This window comes from Chamaea fasciata, unplaced genomic scaffold (genome assembly GCF_029207755.1).
Source record: "Chamaea fasciata isolate MVZ Bird 193981 ecotype frontalis unplaced genomic scaffold, bChaFas1.0.hap1 SCAF_15, whole genome shotgun sequence".
NCBI classification, from domain to species: domain Eukaryota; kingdom Metazoa; phylum Chordata; class Aves; order Passeriformes; family Sylviidae; genus Chamaea; species Chamaea fasciata.
The window spans coordinates 9,128,818-9,142,428 of NW_027094100.1; the positions used below are offsets into that span (position 1 = coordinate 9,128,818).

Consider the following 13,611-nt stretch of genomic DNA (forward strand, 5'->3'; position numbering starts at 1 on the left):
AAGTTCCTTCATCACATGCTTTCCCATTCTCCCCAGAGATGACCCTGGAGACACTGTAGTTTCAAACGCGCACTGTGACACTCTCCATTTTGCTATCTGAGCTTCTGGGAGCCTAAATCCCCTGTTCAGTGAAGCCTTACCTCCAGCTTCCAGGGGAACCAGTTTGGCTCCTATGAACCCAGTATCCTCACTTGAATCAAGTACATCTAAACACACTTATCATATTCCAGCACTAAAGTTCTCAAGTAGCACATATTTTTCTTCTACAAGCAGCAAACGACATTCCTACTGCTATAAATACAGTATGTTCACTGGTTCCCTCCTTGGAAAAATGTCAGGTTCATTTGTCATGTCTTAACTTACATTAGGCAAGATTTCCAGTCCCAGAATTCATATATAAAATATATACAAAAACAGATTGGAAAGGAAGGATTAAAGAAGCAAAATTATATCAAAGCAATTTAAGCTGATGCCATCCTGCCTGTATAGAGGAAACTGAATTTGAAATCATGTCCTGTTTCTTCTTAACTAATTTAGATTCTACATGAGGCACAGAAAAGGTGAGACAGGCTCAGCAGCTCCAGGAAGCCAAGACAACCAAGAAAATAAGTGCTGAACCCAAAGAGACAGCAACTGATCTTTTACTGTAAAGTGGAATACATGAAAAATTCAGACTTGATGTTACTCTCCTTTTATTCTAATTGCATTACACACACACACTTCTCCTGGACATTAAATATTTTACCCAGAAATTTGGAAATCTTTTTATGATAAATGCACAACTAAACATCAAGAAGGAACAAGCATTTGCAAGTCCAACAGCCCAGGGTACGATGCACATGCCATACATGCACTCAGGAGAAATATACTGAGAGCTTGACTGTCGTGAAAAATACGTGATTCTGGTTTCTGCAGGTGAAAAAAGCACCATGGTTGTGCACATGTTCCTACGTATTTTTGGATCCATTAAGCCTAATATTAACTAAGCAGCTAATGCCAGACCTTAGTTTGGAATGTAGACCATAATTTAGGGTACAGGGGGAAATGCTGCTGTACACTGTGTGCAGCAGGGAGTACTGATGGGAGTTTGGAGGAATTTAGGTCTTCTAAGAAAATTAACAGGGAAGCAACTTCTGCAATCAGTAGTTGAACTGATTGGACAGGGGAACAACTGTTATAGGTGAACTTTAGCTTCCAGGGTATGGTGGCCTTTTGGAAATGAAAACAGTTGGTCAGAGCAAGTTCTCTTCTCTGAGAAGATGAAGGTGACACCCTGGGACAGGCTGTAAGACTAAACAGGAAGACATATTTGAATGCAGGATCCCTTAACATAAAACAGTGCTCAAACACTGACATTTCCTGCAGATCATTGTGCCTGGTATTGGCCCTTTTCTAGGCAGGGCAATTCATGTGACACTGGAAGCTGGCAAAGAGTAGGACAACATCAGGTGCTCTCATTCCACACTCTGCTTCTTGGATGGACATGACACCACTCTGTACATGCCCACAGATCCCCCTACTTCTGCAAGGGTGTAGAAAGGAAGGAATTTGACCTTCAAACACAGAATCATAGAATCTCCTGAGTTGGAAGGGCCCCCAAGGACCATCAAAGCCCAACTTCTGACCCTGCATGGCTGAATATTCTTTTTCTCATTTTCATCTTGGACTACACTGGAATTTCTCTTTTCTTTTAGTGCTGAGAAACACATCAATTATTTTTGATCAGAATTATTAGGAAAGAATGTGCGCTTGAACTGTAAAAGAATTTTATATATTGCATGTCCTACACAGTCTTTGATTTAGCCAACATATTGTCATGAAATAAAATGAAATAAGAAAGAATGGTTGTTTCAGACTTCAAGAAGAAAATTCATTTAGATGGCAAGGCAGAGTTCCTACAACAATCCACAGTTCAAGTCATCTGCCTAATAATATAACCACAGCTATAAATGATTCATTAAGAAATATGTGGGGCTCCTGAAAGTCTCCACCACACATTTCCTTACTGCTTTGAGCAAGACATTTTACCTCTTTACTTCCATTTCTCCACCTCTGAACCAGCATAACAACAGTCTTGCAGGATAATTACACAGCCTGATTTGGGGTGGTTTTTTTTTTGGTCAAATGCTTTGAACATGAAAAGCTCAAGATGAATCACCTAATGCATTTTTTTTCTGATACTACTCAGAACACCCTCAAAAAGCCACCATGAAAGGGAGATTGCTTTTAGTCATCAACACAACACCAGTGTTGTGCAAGCAATAGGGCAGCAAATAAGGCAGCAGGGGTTTGCCCAACTCCTTCACCTTCACCCTTCAGTCCCGTTCTTATCCACAGCTGCCATCGCCCCTGTGCCAGCCCGTCATGCCAAGACCACTGTCAGAAAACCACCAAGTTTGTGATGATAACAAAGAGCATTAAAGCTCCTGCAGTTTCCTGGAGAATACCTCTGGATGACTAAAACAGAAGTGCTGTATTGTTTGAGCCTTCCCTTTGACTGGAAGGGCTTCAGAAAATCCTTGGACCGTCATCATCTGGACATCTACTCCACAAGATGTGAAAACAGATTTCAACCTTTCAATTACTTGTTCCCCAAAAAGTTCTGAGCAGAATCACAGCTGGTGCTTTCACAAACTAAGAGCTTAAAAGTACCTGCCATCCGTAGTGTTTTTCTATGCTATACTGCTCACCACCCATCCCAGGAATGTTGTACTTCCAGGCATTATGGGTTAGCAGGGATCACCCTGCACTACCACCCTGCAGCCACATACACTCTGTGCAATCCATAACCAGGCATGGAATTGTGCATCTCCATGGAAAGGAAGTCCAATTCTGGAAAAAAATGCTAAGCTCTTAACTCTTCCTCTCCTCTTCTGGGACTTTTAACTTGAAACTAAGCTGAATATGGGAATATTGATGATAGCAGCTGTGATTGTGCCTTGTGACTAAAGAAAATATAAATTAATAGAAAAAGTGTTTGCCTTTGAAATGCACCAAATTGTAGCAAGGAGCCTACAATATCCCACTCTTTCCCAAACTGGGACATCCCCAGACCTTCCTTCCAAGGGTTTTTAGATCCCAGCTGCAAATTACTCAAGTCAAGCACTGCTTGGCACTCATTAATATACATTAAAGACTAGAGCAGAAAACACTTAATCAAAAGGAAACGGCAGTTCAGAGAATCAAAACCTCTGCTAAGGTTAGCAAGGCAGTTATTTAGAAGTGAAACCCACACAGAAAAAATCCCAAGGAAGACTGAGAGTGAATGTCCTGTCTAATTACGACACGAGTTACACTGATAAGCCACAAATGAGTCCATTTGTGCATCACACAGAGTTGGGGTCTAGAGTTGCACTAATCTCTTTTGAGGGTAACAGGGCTCCTGTGCATCCCTGGACACCTCCTCCCAGGGCTTTCAAGGACCACAGGACCTACTGTCAATATACTGGCAAGGGCCACAGCCACACGGGCTTTCTGCCCAGGTTAATGACACTAATCCCATCGCACGTGATGGAGATCTCCTCTCCAGCCCAGAAGACCTGCCAGAGCTTTGCCATCACACCACAGAGCTCAGCTGAACAGCAGGTTTCTTTTCCCATCTCCTCAACATCCCCAGCCCCTCCTGCATTTCTAAAGACATCTTCAGAAGCCTGATTTGACAGAAAAACTGCCTGGCATATTTAGATCTACAGAAAACTCCAGGTTTTGGAGCGTTAGCTCCTGTGGATAATTAAATTTTTCTCTGGCTCTGCACTTGGTGAGAGACTTAATTGTCTCCTCATTGCATTCACATCACAGCTCCTTGTTCTGGGCTGTAATGAAATAACCCATCCAGCGGCTGCTTCAGGACTCCAGAGCCTCAGCCCATCCTGCAGCCACAAGTTTAATTAATGTTCATTTTCTTCCTCATTAGTACAGATTTACAAAGTTTCTTATTGCCATATAAAAGCAGATTTACATCCCAATCTCTGAGCACTTGATGCAGATAGGAAGATAAAATTAAATGTGAACAAACCTGAAATTAGTATTTTCAAAAATCCATGTAACTGGTTAGTTACTAAAATCGGTAACCTAGAAAAACAGTGTTTCAGAAACTCTTAGAAATAATATTTCTGTAAACAGAGAAAGATCTAATTTTTTGAGCATTTGATTCTGAAAGAGGTAATACCTGTGCATGAACAAATCCTGAATACAGTCTTGAAACACAGGCTATTTTCTTGAGACAAAAGTGACATACAAACTATCTGATATTTACCCTCAGTGCCTGGGTTATGATCTTGCACTCCCTGCAATGCAAATGAACACTCCAGATGAGAACTGGCAATATGGGATTCTCCCAACAATCACTTCACAGAGAATCTGAGAAAGACTTGCATCCAAACGTGGAGTTGCCAAAAATAATCTGCAGATTACTTGAAATGGAAAATATTTATATTTTCAGGACACGATATTGGACAAAGTCTTATTCCATGCTTATATCAATGTGCTTTTACTTAAAAACACAACTGCTCTACATTTGACCAAAGCGGCACTAGCAGAGCAGAGAATTTACAAGCAAATCCTACACGTTACCTTCATGATCCTTCACTAAGTCTTAGAGCCACAGGAACCTGCTCTCTCCAGACAACAACAGATGAGTCCTCCCAACACGAAAGCAAAGTACAGAAATACTCTTTGTTCAATTACAATGGAATGGACCTGATGAACCAGGAGCTCCAGTGACTGGAGCAAGTTCACCCAGGAAGTCTGTAGCAGAGCTATGGACGTAATAGAGACCTTCCAAACTCATCTCTGCCCACATGGGATCTCTCAGTATTTTCCCTCGTGCAATGTGTTCATTCCCAATCACACAGTGCATGGATTCAGGAACAGATGAGTTTGGAATTTTACTTCGATTCAGCTTAATTAATGTAGATAACAATGCAAAAACAAAACAAAACAAAACAAAAAAACCCCCCCAAAACCTTCTGATGTCATATTTGCATTGATTCTTTGAGAACATGCCTCCAACTACTGAAACGTTGCAGAGGCAGAATTGTGCATTGCTGCAAATTGATCTTCCTTTACAGTGAATGGAGGTACTGAAGGAATTGGGCAAATATTTGGAACATTCTGGCACTTACTGTGCTGCATGCTGCTGCTGCCCTCAATCTACACTGATCTATTCAGGCCCAGACTAGATGGGGAAGAAAGTTTCCCACTGACCATACATATATTTTTGTTACTGTAAGTAGTTTTCAGCTTTTTTCTTTCAAGTTGGTTTGCAATTAAGTTGCATGCTATTTTCACATATCCTCAGAAAAATTAAGGGGATGAATATTTATGGATACAGATAAGAATTACACAGCCAGACTGACAGAGAGGCAGAGCCTTCTGGATCACCCTATGGAAGCTGTGTGTCCCTTTAGGGCCTCCATTTATCCTCCGCAGGGGGGTAAGGTCACATTTTTACTGCACTTTGAGATCTACTAATGAATGGCACCACACAGGAATTATTGCTACTAGGAGCTCTTTCATGACAGGCTGCTTTCTACAGTCCTTGTTGCTCAAGGGACGATGGGTATCCATCCATTCATGCATCCACAGACTTCCGCTGCTACCAAAAATAAAATTTTGTCCTCAGAGCCCAGCTTAGTCACTACACAATTGCAGGTGTGATTGATAACAGCAGGGGGACAAGTCAGAGCCAATATAACCTGAAGTTAAGAGAGCGGCATTAGTTTATAGCAGATGGGAACCTGGACCCAAATCTTGCAGTTTTATGGTATAATTCATTTTAGAAACTCAAAAGGGTTTTCCGTGGTTTTTAAGAGACACAATAGTGAGACAGACTGTGTCTCATTCTCAGTGAACCATCGAGAAAACAGACACAAAATAAGTGATTTCACAAAGCAGTGCCAGCAGATTTCAAGGCAAGGGTCCTGGCCAAAGGGCCTGGCTTTCAACAGTGAGCAATGCTAAAAACATTGCTTTCAACTTCTCTGCCTTTACAAGAAAATTACCAAATTCTCACTTGTCACTCAGCGCCTGCCCAGGGCCAGCAGCAGCAGGAGACCAGGGCACAACCCCAAGCACTTCCCTCCAGTAAATCTCCTGCCTCTGTCCCCCACAACCTGCCCTGTCCTAGCAGCCACTCACCTATGAACCCTCAGAGATCCCAAGAGATAAATCTCATTTTCAACAAGTTTAGGTAATATACAAACCCAGAACTTTCTGTATTTGCCACAGATACTCCTTTTGCAGAGCACAGCCTGCAAAAGTACAAAGAGGCTCTGAAGCAGGAAAATTCAGAGCAGATCTCCCTGCAGTTGCTGTACAGGGAATAGCCTGGCACCTTTGCCAGGTTGGCTTCCACCTTTGGGTACCTCCACCACCACCAGCAGGAACCTCATCCCCAATGAGCCCAGCTGCCAAAGTGTTACAACTGTGTAGCTTTTCAGGGACAAGCAGTTCTTTTAGCTAAAATAATACATAAGCAAGAAAATTTTGGAAATTCTCTAGGCTTGATGCCCACAGGTATGTGTAATTCCAAGTGGGAAAGAGGTGAGTTATTAAATAGCTGTTAAGAACGAAAATGATAAATGTGGCAGATCTTGCAGACTCAGGGGATTGTAAACTTGATTGCTGTTGTTGCAAGCAGGGAATAGTAATTCCAGTGCCCTGAAACAGAGTTTCTCAACCTTAATCTTTCAGGGAGGAAAAGCATGAATATCAAGTCCATGAATTTGCTAACAGCAAGACCCAAAAAGATTAACTTTCCCAATTTTGACACACAGAACCATTTGAAATAGAGCATTTCTGAGGACACTGTGACAAAACACATAGTTGAGTCCGACCCTCAACAATAAAACTTAATTGACATTCTGCAAGAAAACAAAACAAGTCCAACTTTTCGTTGGACTCTTCAGCTCAAACCCTCACAAAATGGGACAATTGCTACACAAGTCTCTTTACAAAAATACATTTGCTCAAGGCACAAATCACCACCCACTTAAGTCAACGGGTGTCACACTCATAAATCTCAAGGCCAGAATTTATAAATGGATTTGTAAATACTAAAGCAGTTTAGTCTGATATTCTGTATAAGACAGGCCAAAGACTTTTTACCAAAGCACCGCTGCAGCCTCCCAAAAACTGTCTGCAGGAGGCCTGGAACAGATCCATTAATGGGTAGGAAACAGAGTCCAGGTCTTTGCTATGGTAAACAAGATAAAATGATCCAGAGTACAGAAAACTGCAGAAAAAGGTTTACTATATTAAAGGAAAAAAAAAAAGTTTAATATATTAAATTCATCTGAGTGGAAACTCAGCATTTAAAGTAATTTCAAATTATCTTACAAAAGCCCTGAGTCTTCCCTCAGGAAGATGTTCTGCAGCAGCATTTCACATTCCAGAGGAGCATGTGAGCGACAGAGCACACGCTGCAGGGCAGCAGGAGCCAGCCCTGGCCTGGGCCATTCCCATCTCCTGCTGCTCCCAGTGACACCCACCCCGTGCAGCACAGCAGCCCCAGTGCCCACACAGCCACACCACGGGCAGGTTCAGGGAGCTCATCCCAAAATCCCCACCCCAGGAAGCTGTGCCCCTTGGCAGAACCCAGTGCCCCTGGTCTGCAGCCTCTGACATTTGCTAGCACAGGGAAAGCAAGACCCCCAGCAGGCAAAAACTCCCACCTGGGAGAGAGTATCTTATCTCACATTGTTCCATGCGACAGCTCATAACCCCAAGCCAGCCACAGATCTGGATTCATGGCTTGGAAATCAGACAGGGTTCTTCTCTGCTAAATGCCAGCTCCAGTCAAACAGGATGCCCATAAGGGTGCAGGAAAACAAAAGTAACAAAAGGTTGCTGAAGCTGATGCTTGTTTTTCTTTACACATGCTATAGCCAGGCTTATTTTAACCTTCTTTCTCTTACCCTGTATTGGAGAAATGAACCTGGAAAGCAGTTTTTCAAATGAGAGCATGAAAACCTAATGAGAGATGAGCTTTCAATTTTATACTGTACTCAGTTGTAGGCTCCCAGTACAAGATGTCAACAAAGTGCAAGCTACAGTACAAAAACTAAAATAATTAATCCCTGGAGGAACAGGCTTATTAAGAAGGATTAAATCAAAGAATTAATGTGCACTATTTGTCTGTATGACAAAGACGAAGGGAGGCATATGATAACTCTCCAAGATCTGAGAGGATAGAAAGAGTAAGAATTGCTGATGAGAAAAGCTTGGACATACCAGGAAACAAACAAAAAAAGAAACTCTGACAAGAAATTTCAGCCTGCAATATTAAAGGCAGTCTTATGCAAAACCGGCTCAAAACTTTTCCTTAAAAATCCTTAAAAACCTCATTGTTTACACTGCGCTAGTACCTACAGTTCAAGGACCAAGGTTTAGGCATCACACAATAACAAAGACATTTTAGCAGACTTCTGCAGAGGAAAAAATAAAGAACATCACCTTAGTCCAGGGAGCTCAGCAGTAGCTGGTGATCTTCGTCCTTTGAAAAGCAAAATCAAACATGAGCTAGGTTTAGACACCAAAGACAATCTCCTGCTACTGGCTGGTGTTGAAGACAAGACACGGCCTCACACGCACATCTGGTCAAACACAGTGTGGCTCATGCGACTGTCTTCCCCTCTTTTTGATCACCTCCATTTTTCATGGTTTTAGCTGTTTGTGTTTTTCCAGATACCTTTCTCCTCTCCTCCCTTCAAGGCTGCAGCTACTAATAAAACAATTTAATATTGTGTGAATTGAAGAACAAGAACGTTCCCTCTGTTGCTTAGACTATGGCTCCAGTAACCATAAACTTTTCACCATACTCCAGGAAGAACAAAAGGACTTAAGTATCACACACAAAACTCTAAAGGACAAAACCACAGTTAGATAATAATGGTAGAAAGCTGAAAAAATAGCAAGTGTTGCGGTAGAAGGTAGACTGGTTGTAATGTTTGATTTTGGAAAAGCACCTATACTCTTAGGCAAAAGTTAAAAGAATATTTTCCCAAAATAAACAGAAATTCATATCCAACAGCATTCAGGTAGTTGGAAGTTGGACGTAACATACATTGAGTCAAATAGAGCCTGTAAAGGAATATAAGAGAGCATGGAAAATAAAGGCAAAGCAAGAAGCATAAGTCAGCCTGTAAATCTTTCAGAACTACTAGAAATCAAATTACACACCATATGTCAGTGGGCTAATGTATTCACACCAGTAGAGCTGGGTTAGCACCACCACACATTCTGGTAAGTTTTCAACTGTGTGTGTGTTTATTTGGACAATACTATTACTATAGAAGATATTAAACAAGTTCTTCAAGAGGTGGGGTGGTTTCCATAATTTACAAGTCTACTATAAAATGATGTGGCTTTCTTACTTAAAGTTGCCTTTAAAATCTCATGGGATTGTTTTATAATGAAACAGACATTATTAATTTATATTACTAGGCAAAGAGAAAAAAACCAAGCATTTGTAGTTCTTGAGACAAGAACAATGCTTAAAAACTTCTTAAAGTCAGTTGTGCAAGTACAGTCACAAGAACTACAAGCTGGGAATATAGGTCAGAGGAAAAACTCTAGTAAAGGTGCCAGTTTTCTACCTCTATAAATCCAAAAATCATTAGTTTTCAAAAGAAATTATCAGATAATCTGTATTTACTCCCCCACTCACTCTAAAGTCAATTATTGCAATTGTGTCTCTGAGTCCTGCCTAGAGGAGGACCAAATATCCAGTACAGACAAAAACAGCTGAGGGCACCAAGGGTGGCACTGAGGGTCCCCAGCAGTGACATGGGGGCATCCAGGGCCTGACAGGAAACATCCCTCATCCAGAAAACAGAGGGTCCAACCAACTCATGCTTATCCCAGACCAGAAAGGTGAACTTACACACCGGTGGTGAGTCGTGGCCACGTGACCAGTGAGCCACTGAGCTTCACAACAAATTTCCAAGTGTTTTTGAAAAATTAAAAAGGAGGTCAACATAATCCTCGCACTTCCACTTTGAATTTGTTGCTAGATACACAATTTAGAGATAGCAGCATCAGGAGCCCAAGAGACAGAACTCAGGAAGATCAAGGAATGAATGCACAGGAACCTGTCAAATGGAAGATAACACTGACAAAAAACTAAAATGCTCTGTTAGAAACATTTAACCAACCTAGGCACCATACCAAGTACTTAATTAGCTACTTCCAACTCAGGTGAGGGATGGACAACTATTGCAACAAGTTCAATAAATATTTCCTTTCACTTCACTCTACAAATTCAATCAGCACCAAAACAGGGGGAGGGAAAAAAAAAAAAAATTATGTTTAAATATGGGATAAAAAAAAAGACAAGACAGATGGCATTGTTTTGTTGTTACACAAGTCTGTCCTATAGCTGCACTGCAAACATTGGATGCAGGATGCCTGCAAATACAACCAAACTGAAGTGTTTCCAAAGAATTTGAATGGGAATGACCAGGATCTCAAACCTATCCTTATTTCAGCAGGGAGACTGAAAACGTTAAATATTTGTTTAAACACGAATGAGAAGGACAGAGAAGCACAATTAACGGTGTAATAAAGACTACCTGAAAGTCATCTCTTCGTTTCACAATAAAGAGAGTATCAATTAGATTAAATATTCTTTCCCCTGCCTCCTTCTGCCTAAAACAAATCACAGAGTAACTCTACAGTTTTTATTCTCCAGCTGACATTTTATAGCAAATTAAAGACCTTTAATACAAACAGTGAGGAGCCTCAGAAGCTCCCGGGTGCCCCAGAAAGAACAGAAGCAGGTCTGGACTTCTTGGTTTTGGACTCCTGCCAGATCAAAAGACTCTATTAAATGAAAAGGCCCAGAGGATCCTAAAGAGAAAATCTCTTTTAGTTTATTTGTTTAACTAGTGATACTGCTTTATATTTATGGGCTGAGTTTGTGCTACTAGCTTTTTGTTTTTACAAGTCAGTGCTCCAGATGACCCAGGTTTCACAGGACTTACACCTCCTGTGACAGTTTTACAACCTGCTGTAGCTGCCCCACACAACACGGCCAAAGCCAAGCTGCTCTTTTGGTAACACTGTCAGGTTTCCAGCTCTCCTTCAACAGGTTTCAAATTCTATTTAGGTCCCTCATCTCTATGGTAACTGCCAACTCCACGGAGCCTCACAGCACCGTTGCCGGAGGAAAGCAATCCCCCATTCCTCACTGGGGAAAAGAGAGGAGGGTAAACTGGATGACTTGCCCAAGGACATGTAGGAACGCTGTGGCAGAGGTGGGAAACCAAATGTCCTGAAGCCCAAGTCCAGAGCATGATCCACAAGGTGCCCTTTTCACTCTTACCAGCAAAATCTCTCACTCCAGGAGGCTCTCAGCATCAGAGTCACTTCCAACCAGACCATGACTCTCATTTAAAAAGCAGGAGACGCGTGGGATATACCTGCTGCTCCTGTTCTACTCTGCTGTAAGGAGTTGGTCAACAAATGACCCTCTCTGCCAACTGTTCACCACCAGCACAGCCACCTGCATGGCCACCAGCCCATGGCACTGCAACAAGGAGCTTCACACAATTCAACTTTTATGGGATTCATCTGAACTCTGGGGAAGTTGGAATTTCAAAAAACTATTAAAGGTTGTTTTAAAAAGTTTTCCAGATTTTATCATTTTTCACACAGTCTGCAAATTCTCCTTCCTGGGTTTTGAAAAATGACACACATCTGTGCTTTGGATCACAGCTGTGACTTCTGGCAGCAGGCAGAGGAGGGCCAATGCTAAGCTGGGGTAGCCAGTGTCACCCTGAGCTATCTGGGGCTTCTCATCAGCCAGGAGGGACCAGTCCCCCTCACTGGTACGGCACGGTGAGGCTCCTGCACTGTCACAGCATTTCTGAGCCATGAAATTCCCTCTGGATCTGCTTTCCTGAGTAGAATCACTGGAAAAAAATTACCACATGTACGAAAGGCAGTGGGGAAGATACAAGACAAAAAATCCAATCAATGTTGTGTTTTCCTGCACTTGAAGGCAGTTTTCTTTCTTGTGTTTGCCCCTTCAAGTGTTCGGTTTGTTGTATTTGGTCTGTTTTGGTGTTATCCAGGCTCCTACCAATTGTCAGCACCTTATTTTCACATCCACCTTTTCCACAGATCCTGAACATATTCTCTGCCTTTTCCAAGGAGCTCACTGGGTTTTGTGCCTCTGCAGAACAGATGGCACAGCACTCAGATTTGCTTTGGTAACTGGACAAATGCAATTGCTTTGTTCTGCTCTTCTCACAGCCGCTGGGTGGCTGTACCTCTGCAAGCCAAGGACAAGGATGCTGTGGCCATCAGCTGGCACTGGGCAGGACCAGGCACTCTCCAGATCCCCTGGACCCAAACTGGCCTTTGGGCAGCACGGATGGGCACAGACATGGCATCTCCCGGCTGGCAGCACAAGGATCAAACACCAATAGGCACCTTCCTCCCAGCTCCTCCAGGATAACAAACCTTGGGAAAGCATTAAAGCGCAAGGGGAGGTAGGGAGAATGAGAAGAACAAAAGAACAAGATATGCTGACTCTCCCAGAAGAGCCTGAGGATAAGTACTGTCATTTTTAACCATATTTCAACTTCTTAAGCAGCCTCCCATCAGTCAGAATTACGGTTTGTGGAAGGAACCTGTTCCATCTTGGAAAGCCAGAGGCCACGTAGCCTCGTGACAGCAGACACAGCTTCTGAACAGAGCCAAGCAGTGACAATTAACCCCCAGCCTGCCAAGAGCTCTGCCGTGTTGGCAGACACATGGAGCAAGCCATGTCTGAAAGCTGTGCCTGGTGATGGATGAAGCAATCTGTGAACACCCTGCTGTGGCCAGCTCACATCATGCTTACAGACAGGACCCACTCCTTCCTCAGGTGGGCTCTCGTGTGCACAAAGGGCCCACAGTAGCAATTCCAGGTTAGTGGTCCAGATTTCTTCTGGGCACAACTGTCTCAAAAGGGAGAAGATGATTATTTCACACTTCCAACTGATCACATCAGCAACCACAGGTGTGTTTGAAGGAGCCTTTTCTCTTCCTCCTCCACAAACTCACCATCCTACTTCAGAGTGACCAGTGGGAAATATTTCAGGCCACTTCAACTCAGTAAGGAATTTTCAGATGCACATTTTTGGTTTCAGTTTGGGCTAATACCCATTGGAAACATGATAAATTACCATGGAGAGAGAGATGTCATTTTTCAACCCATGGAGATAATCCTAGAGGAGGAAGAAGAGAAAGCATAAGGAAGTAATGAGCTCTGAGGTCTTGCTTTGGGAAAAAACCTCTGTAGAAGAAAGGGATTAATAAAACATCTGTGTGTTCCCAGAGCTCAGACTCCTCCTGGATTTACATTGGACTTGTGATCCTCAAAGCATTACATTTGGGATGTCTTGTTTTATCAGCCGGTATTAATACAGACGAATCTTCAAATGTATTAACACATCCTTAGTTATAAACACATCACTGTGTTCATGGGAACCAAGTGATTTTAGCATGAACCGACTTTTTTATCCACTCACCAACTCCTGCATTCATTCACAAGTGTGTTGTGTTTGTAACTGGCCATTAAAGGTGTGCCACTTAACAATAACTCTGACAGGAAACAGTCTTTGG

General features: G+C 42.4%; 1 protein-coding gene across 1 annotated transcript in view; it reads right to left on the reverse strand.

Moving 5' to 3' along the window:
- ADAMTS2 (ADAM metallopeptidase with thrombospondin type 1 motif 2) overlaps positions 1-13,611 on the reverse strand; it is a 170,722-nt gene that overhangs the window by 108,405 nt on the left and 48,706 nt on the right. The gene's annotated exons all lie outside the window — the stretch shown is intronic.